Here is an 8096-nt window from a genome sequence, read left to right on the forward strand (position 1 = left end):
AATAAAATAATTCATAAATATAATAAATCATATATAATAAAATAATTACTCATTTTTGTCATTTAAATATTTGTTAGTTATTTTCATATATTATAATTTTTTACATTTAAATGTTATTTATTTAGATCACTATTTTGTGTTAATTCTTGATATTTTGATTATATATTTTTTTATAATTTATTTTTATTTTTTTGTAATTATTTTACTGTTTTTTATTTTATAGTTTTTTGATAGATTTGTTTAGTTTTTCTTTGTTTTTTCTTTATTTAATTATTATATTATTTATTTAATTATTTTATTTAATTATTTATTTTATAGTTTTTAATTTATTTAAATTATATATAAATATATATATATATATATTTTTTTTTTTTAGATTGTTTTATTATAAAATTATTGTAAAGATTTTATATTTTGTTTAAATTATAGTAATTAATTATATAAATATTTTTAATATTACATTTTAAAAAGTATTAATTACATTAATTACACACACACACACATATATATATATATATATATATATATATATATATATATATATATATATATATATATATATATATATATATATATATATATATATATATATATATATATACTTTTATTACCTCATATTTCGATTCTTTTATGTTTTTATGTCAAAATATATTTATTATACAATACATTTTAATTTAGTTTCTTTTTATACTCTTCTGCTTTTAGTTGTTTTAAATTATATTTAAATGATCAAATTTTTCATTTTATACATTTTTTATTTGTGGAACATCTTTTATTATTTGAATTATTTAACAAAATATTTTACAAATGTTTCAGGAACTCGTAAGGTGGAGTGTTTGGATCTGTATTCTCGCGTCAGAAGAAAACTGACCGAAGGGATTCAGTATCCATTCGCCATCGTGTCCTATGGCAGAAACCTCTACTACACCGACTGGAGAAGGTGCGCTCAGAGTCACTGATTCACCTGAAGTGACTCTTATGAATCAGTTCATTTGATTATTCCATCAGTTTGAATCATTGAAATGAATCATTGAAGTGGCTAATGAAAACACCTGATTCCATGACGATGTTTATTTGACAATGTGCTGTTAAACATGGAAAATCACAAAAGACAAATGAATATTAATGTATAAAAGTATTAAAAGAAGATCTTTCTTCTCATTGATGAATTTCTTGGAGGAAAATATTGTAAAAATAATTGATAACATGAGCAACATGGGGGCTCAGTTGTTATTACAGCAAGAAGGTTGCTGGTTTGAGTCCCAACTGGGTCAGTTGGCGTTTATTTAGTATAGTTGTCTTATTTTGGTTTGTTTTTAAAGTTTTTATTTTAATTTGACGTCTATATAATTTGATTTATTACGTTTTATTTTGATTTTTTTAAAGATTGGTATGTAATGATGTAAACAATCATTTGTTGAATTTTTTTGAGTTATGATGAAACATTTGTTAATTTTTTTTATTTTATTTTTCATATTAGAAAATTATTCATTTTAATTATTCATATGCTGTCATTTTTAGGAAGATTGCTTGACTATGCTATTTGAATTTTGTTTTCCAGTGTTTCATTGATTTTTACATTTTTGTGATTATTTTAATTTTAGCAAGTGTTTTATTAAGATAATTATTTATTTTAAATAGTTTATAATAATTGTTGTTTTATTCTGATTTTAAATTAAATTAATAAACTTTTACATTTTTATATTTTTTATATTTTAATTATTCATACTCGTGATGTAATTTTATCCAGCATATGTTTTACACAGCAGATGCCCTTCAGCTGCAACCCATCACTAGGAAACACCCATACACACTTAATAACACTCATACACTATGGCCAATTTAGCTTACCCAATCACCTGTACCTCATCTCTTTGAACTTGTGGGGGGACCGGAGCACCCGGAGGAAACCCACACCAACACAGGGAGAACATGCAAACTCCACACAGAAACGCCAACTGACCCAGCCGAGGCTTGAACCAGCGACCTTCTTGCTGTGAGGCGTTTGTGTTACCCACTGCGCCACCGCGTCTCTTCAAATTTTTTATGATTTTTTATATTCAATTGTTTATGAATTTTCATCAGTTGTGTTTTACTTTGACATCAAATTAATTATTATTTATTTTTATTATGTATTTAATTAAATTTATTGGACATATTTATCGTTAATTCATTGTATTTGATATGCATTTATATTATTATTATTATTATCGGATGTTTGATTGTGTGTGTTTTTATGGTGTCTCTAGAGAAGCAGTGGTCGCTCTGGACCGTCATGATGGGATGGAGCTGGAGGAATTTCTTCCTCAGAGACGTTCACGTACATACGGCATCGCCATCACTTACCCACAATGCCCTGCAGGTCTGAGCTCAGATTTATTGCATCACAAACATTAAAGTTCAGTTCACGTTTATTTGTAAAGTGCTTTTGCCCCATTGACTTCCATTATAATCACATTTATTGATTGCAAATCCGTGACAGCAGATAATCCTGGATTCTTGATTGTTGCTGGTTTTCCCTGTTGGGACAAGGGGCAATGTGTCATTTTACTGTTGATCATCAGTCAGCAGTGTGAAGTGTTTTATATGGAGTTTAGTGGAGTAAATCAGCAGCATATAGTGTATGTGCAGAAATACACTGACTGTGTTTACTGGGTTTATTTAGATTTTCTCAGACATATCAAGATAAGTATGCAAAGGTCTCACTATTTGAAAAACAGCAACAATCAAGAATGCATGATTATATGCTGTCATGGCTTTCACAATAAAATTGTGAATATAATGGAAGTCAATTGGGCGTAAACAGCACCAACATTTGAACAATACACATGAGTTAATCACATGACTGTAATCCGCAGGTGGAAACTACTGCTCTCGCGATAATGGAGGCTGTTCTCATTTATGTCTGCCACATCCGGGTGGATTCACCTGCCGCTGTCCCGACGCCAGTGATGCTTCATGTGTCGAAGATGACCAAAACTTCTGAGAACCGAACAGCAGCTCCGTCCCGTCAGGAGGACACAATCAGTACAGTGAGGGAGACTAGAGATTCTAATCTGCCAATAGCAGTGTTTTGCGCTATTGTATTGTTACGTTATTGTTCGTTGTGGTTACTAAGAGACGTCGATCAAATCAGGGATTCCTTTTCCTTAAAATCTTTCAAAAGTACTAAACTGTATGGAAGCTTGTTTCGATCATGGAAGAAAAAACGTAATTGTAAATTCGTAACTCTTTCCTACATTTATAGATTTATATCTTATTAATTTATATCTAGCAATGCTGACTTTTTTCGCTATTACGAATTAATATCTTTCGACTTTTTTCGCAAGTATTTTTTTATATCTTACAATTCTGACATTTTTACAATTACAAGTTTATACCTTGCGCAATTATTACTTTTTTCGCAATTACAAGTTTATATTTTGCAATTCTGACGTTTTTTTTCAATTATGAGTTTTTATATTGCAACTATTTTTTTTTTTGCAATCCTGACTCTTTGTCAATTACGAGTTTATATTACGCAATTCTGACTTTTTTTTTTTTTTTGCAGTTGTAAGCTTATATGCAGTGAGTTTATATGTCGCTATTCTGACTTTTTCGCAATTATGAGTTTATGTTGCAATTCAGACTTTTTCGCAATTGTGAGTTTATACCTCGCAATTGGGACTTTTTCACAATAACAAGTTTATACATCGCAATTTTGATTTTTTCGCAGTTAAGAGTATATATCTCCTAATTCTGACTTTTTATCAGTTACGAGTTTATATCTTGCTATTCGGACTTTTTTGCAATTGCGAGTTTATATCTCGCAATTCTAACCGTTTCGCAATTACAAGTTTATATATCGCAATTCTGACCTTTTCGCAATTGCGAGTTTATAACTCGCAATTCTGACCTTATCGCAATTACGAGTTTATTTCTCGCAATTCTAATTTTTTGCAATAACGAGTTTATACCTCGCAATTTTGACTTTTTTTCAGTTACGAGTTTATATCTTACAATTTTGACTTTTTCTTAATTATGAGGTTATAACTTGCAATTCTGACTTTTTTCACAATTACGAGTTAACATCTCGCAGTTCTGACTTTTTTCGCAATTACGAGTTTATATCTCGCAGTTTTGACTTTTTCTCAGTTACGAGTTATATCTCGCAATTATGACTTTTCTCCAATTACAAATTAATATCTCACAATTACCCCTTTTTCTCAGGAAATCGGGCTTTTCGCAACTGTAAGTTAATTTTTACGTAATTTTGACTTTTCACAGAATGAGTATATTTTATAATTCTCCTTTTTTCCGCAATTACAAGTTTATATCTCCAATGTCTGCCTCATGCGAACTGAGTTTATATCTCACAGTTCTGACTTTTGCAACGGTATTAGCAAAGTCAAATTTCTGCATTTTTATGTGTCTACATGACAGAAACAAGTTTCCATACTTACTCATATTTTTACTTCACATATATAGTTTTCACCTAAGATTTCAATTTTGTTTGCTCATAAAATTCTTTAATGTGAATGTTTTTTTAAAGCAGGTAAAATAGTAAATATGTATTATATTAGGAGCCATTTTAATAATATTTAAAAAATATCAATTGTTTATATTATTGGATTTCAACAGCTGATATGACATCTGCGTATATAATGCTGATACATAGCCTATATTATATTGTTTAATTAATGACAAATTAATTACATTTAATTGTTAAACATGATCCACTGATGAAACTATTAATATTTATATAAATCAGGATGTCTGTATTGATGCATCCCTACTTAAAACCACAACTTGAAAACATGAATCCAGTTGAGCAGTTTTAGTTGATTAGTTAGTTTAATAAATATGATTTTATAGTAGTTTTTTATAGGTAAAATATTAATTACAATTATATTTTTATCTGATTTATGAAACACCAAAGATTTTCCTTTTGTTTATTGTAAATATTAAAAGTATATCATCGTTATCCGCACTGTATTTCTGGTGCTCTGGGGCTGAGAGCCCAATTCAGGCCATTTTATGTGACGTTTACATCTGGACGAGACCCTCCTCAACACACATGGGAAATCACACTGATTGTTTACACATTGCATGATGGGAAGTCGGACCGCTGTGTATACAGCTGGACAGAGGATATGAGAGACACTGATCTGTACAGCTGTTCGATTAAAACACATTTTGTAAGAGTTTTGAGTCCTTGTGTTTTATTGTTCCAGACATGTTCAAATGTGACTTACATAACAGCGTTACAACATATGTTTATTACTGAGAATATTCAGAGCTTTGACCTAATTATTAAAATACACACTTCTCAACAATATTCATTGGTATTGCAGTCAATAAAAGTGCCTTTAAATTAAAATTACAATTAGAATGATAGTGTACAAAAAGTTCTGAAAGGTCTGAAAATAGTCACATTAATATTTTTTGTCTATATAATAATAATTTACTTGAAAATGTTAAGGGGATAACCCATTTCTGATTACTTAATGTTTTTTGGTTAGCATGCTAACATTATCTGGACTTTATTCTGCTAATCCTATCAATTAAATAGAGGAAATATGCCATAAATTAGGGATTCATACTTAGAACATTTGTAATGAATGGATTCTTGGCCCACCCTGCTGAGAAATCCAGCTTAAACCAGCCTAGGCTTGTCAGCTGGTTTTAGCTGGTCGACCAGGCTGGTTTTAGAGGGGTTTTGACCACTTCCAGGCTGGTTTCCAGCCATTTCGAGCCTGGTTTTAGCTGGTCAGGCTGGGAGATTACCAGCTAAAACCAGCTTGACCAGCCTAGCCAAGCTGGAAGTCCAGTCAAAACCAGCTATATCCAGCTTAAACTAGGCTGGTGGTCAGGCTGGTTTTAGCTGGATTTGACTGGTCATTTTCCAGCCTGACCAGCTAAGACCATGCTGGAAATAGCTGGAAACCAGCCTAGAAATGGCCAAAACCCCTCTTAAACCAGGCTGGTTGACCAGCTAAAACCAGCAGGGCAATGACGGCAAATTACAATAAGTATCAAATGTATGACAATAAAAGCAGGTGTATCGATTAAATAAAAGAAAAATACTCAACATGTTTAACAATAATTTAGAGTATTTGACAGTTTATCAATCATGTTAAGGCGGCCATTTCATTGGAAGATGTTATTAAGCGGCGCGAAAAGTTCCCGGGCTTATTTATAAATCGGAAGAGAAACACGCTGCGGCTGATCGTTTTCAGCTGTAAACAAAGGTAAACAACGGTGGAATTGGATAATTACAAATAAAAAACAATATTAGTATACATCTATGCAGCAAATGTGCGTTTGAGGAGAAATCTGCTTTGTATTTGTTTATTAAATGGCGTCGCGTACAAATGTGACGTGAACTGACTGGTAAAAATAGCAATGGAGGTGTAAATTAAGGTAAGTGGCGTTTAATCTACTAACTTACATGCTATATATCTATTTAACGTTTCACAAAACTGTTCTAGTTAACATTAAGCGCCGCTTATGACTGTATTTGACTGGTGTGAGTTCAGGAAAACAAAAAACGCTGGCTTTTTGTTAACATTACGTGTAAAATAGTAATATGCAGGTGGACATCTGATCTGATAGCTTTGTTTTTGACGAGTCTTTCACTATATTTTAGACTTTCACAAGCATGTCAAATAATCGGTTTCCTGCTGAGGCCCAGCAGCTGTTTGCCTTCACGCTGAGCTGTAATCTCTCTCACACACACACACACACACACACACACACACACACACACACACACACACACACACACACACACACACACACACACAGAGGAGAGAGAAACTACACGAGTTAACATAACACACACACACACACACCAGACAAGTTCACACAACACTCACATTTGGAAACCATTTATCTGGTACAAGCATGTGAAAGTCTGAGGTTTTTTCAGTGGACTACAAATGCTCCAGTACATACAGATATGCAAACACACAACTGAAACTTTGTTTATATGTGACCCTGGATCACAGAGATAAGTCATGAGAGTCAATTCTAGGATTTATGCATCATCTGAAAGCTGAATAAATAAGCGTTCCTGTAGTGTGTGGTTTGTTGGGGGATGTGATAATATTTGTCTGAGATACAACTATTGAAAATCTGAGCAAAAATTAAACCGTCTAAATTATACTATCTCTGCAATGCATATTACTAATTTAAAGTTAAGCTTTTATCAGTGCTGGTCAAAAAATTAATCATGATTAATAAACAAAATAATACTTTTATCTTAAACTTTTTGACATAATTTAAGTGTGTATGGTGTAGATTTATTAATAACTCATCTCTAATAACTGATTTATTTTATCTTTGCCATTATGACAATCATAATATTAGACTAGATCTTCTTCAAGACACTTCTGTAGAGCTTAAAGTGACATTTAAAGGGTAATTGGGTTAACTAGGCAGGCTAGGGTAATTAGGCAAGTTATTGTATAACAATGGTTTGTTCTGTAGACAATCCAAAACTAATAATAATTATTCGAATAATTCTGACTTAACAGTAAATACACACATGCATGCATGTATTTGAGAAAATGTTTATTTATATATATGTGCACATGACACATATTTAAATTGATATAATTTGTAATATAATGTTTGTTTCCATGTATGCGTGTATCACATATACATCATAAAAATATATAGAATACAAACACATCTATTATGTCAAAAACTTTTATTGTGGATGTGATTTAATCACGATTAATCTTTGCCCAGCCCTACTTTTTATATATTTACATAAGGAAATGTAGATAATTTTGACTCACACTTTGTATTTTTTGGCTATTTTTATAAATATACCCATGCAACTTTTGGTTTAGTCAAATTTCCAGAATAGTTTTACTATCTTGCAATTTGGACTCACTTTCTAAATTCTGAATTTTTTACTTGCAATTTATAGAACAATTCATAAAACTTTAACTTAAAATTGTAAAAACAATGCCTATGAACATGCAACTGCAACAAAAAATGTTTCAAGTAAAAATGGTAAGGTATAAATAAAAAAAAAAATCAGAATTGCAAGATATATACATTTAAATTGACTAATACTGTTAAATAAATGAGAAACTGCGAGATAA

General features: G+C 31.0%; 1 pseudogene across 1 annotated transcript; it reads left to right on the top strand.

The window, feature by feature from the left end:
• The first annotated feature begins 2852 nt into the window (after positions 1-2852).
• Positions 2853-3492, top strand: nid1b (nidogen 1b; annotated as a pseudogene). The gene is given in 1 exon segment (NR_023340.1): positions 2853-3492. The product of NR_023340.1 is annotated as a nidogen 1b (transcript).
• Positions 3493-8096: the final 4604 nt, after the last annotated feature.

This window comes from Danio rerio, chromosome 11, assembly GCF_049306965.1.
Source record: "Danio rerio strain Tuebingen ecotype United States chromosome 11, GRCz12tu, whole genome shotgun sequence".
Classification (NCBI taxonomy): domain Eukaryota; kingdom Metazoa; phylum Chordata; class Actinopteri; order Cypriniformes; family Danionidae; genus Danio; species Danio rerio.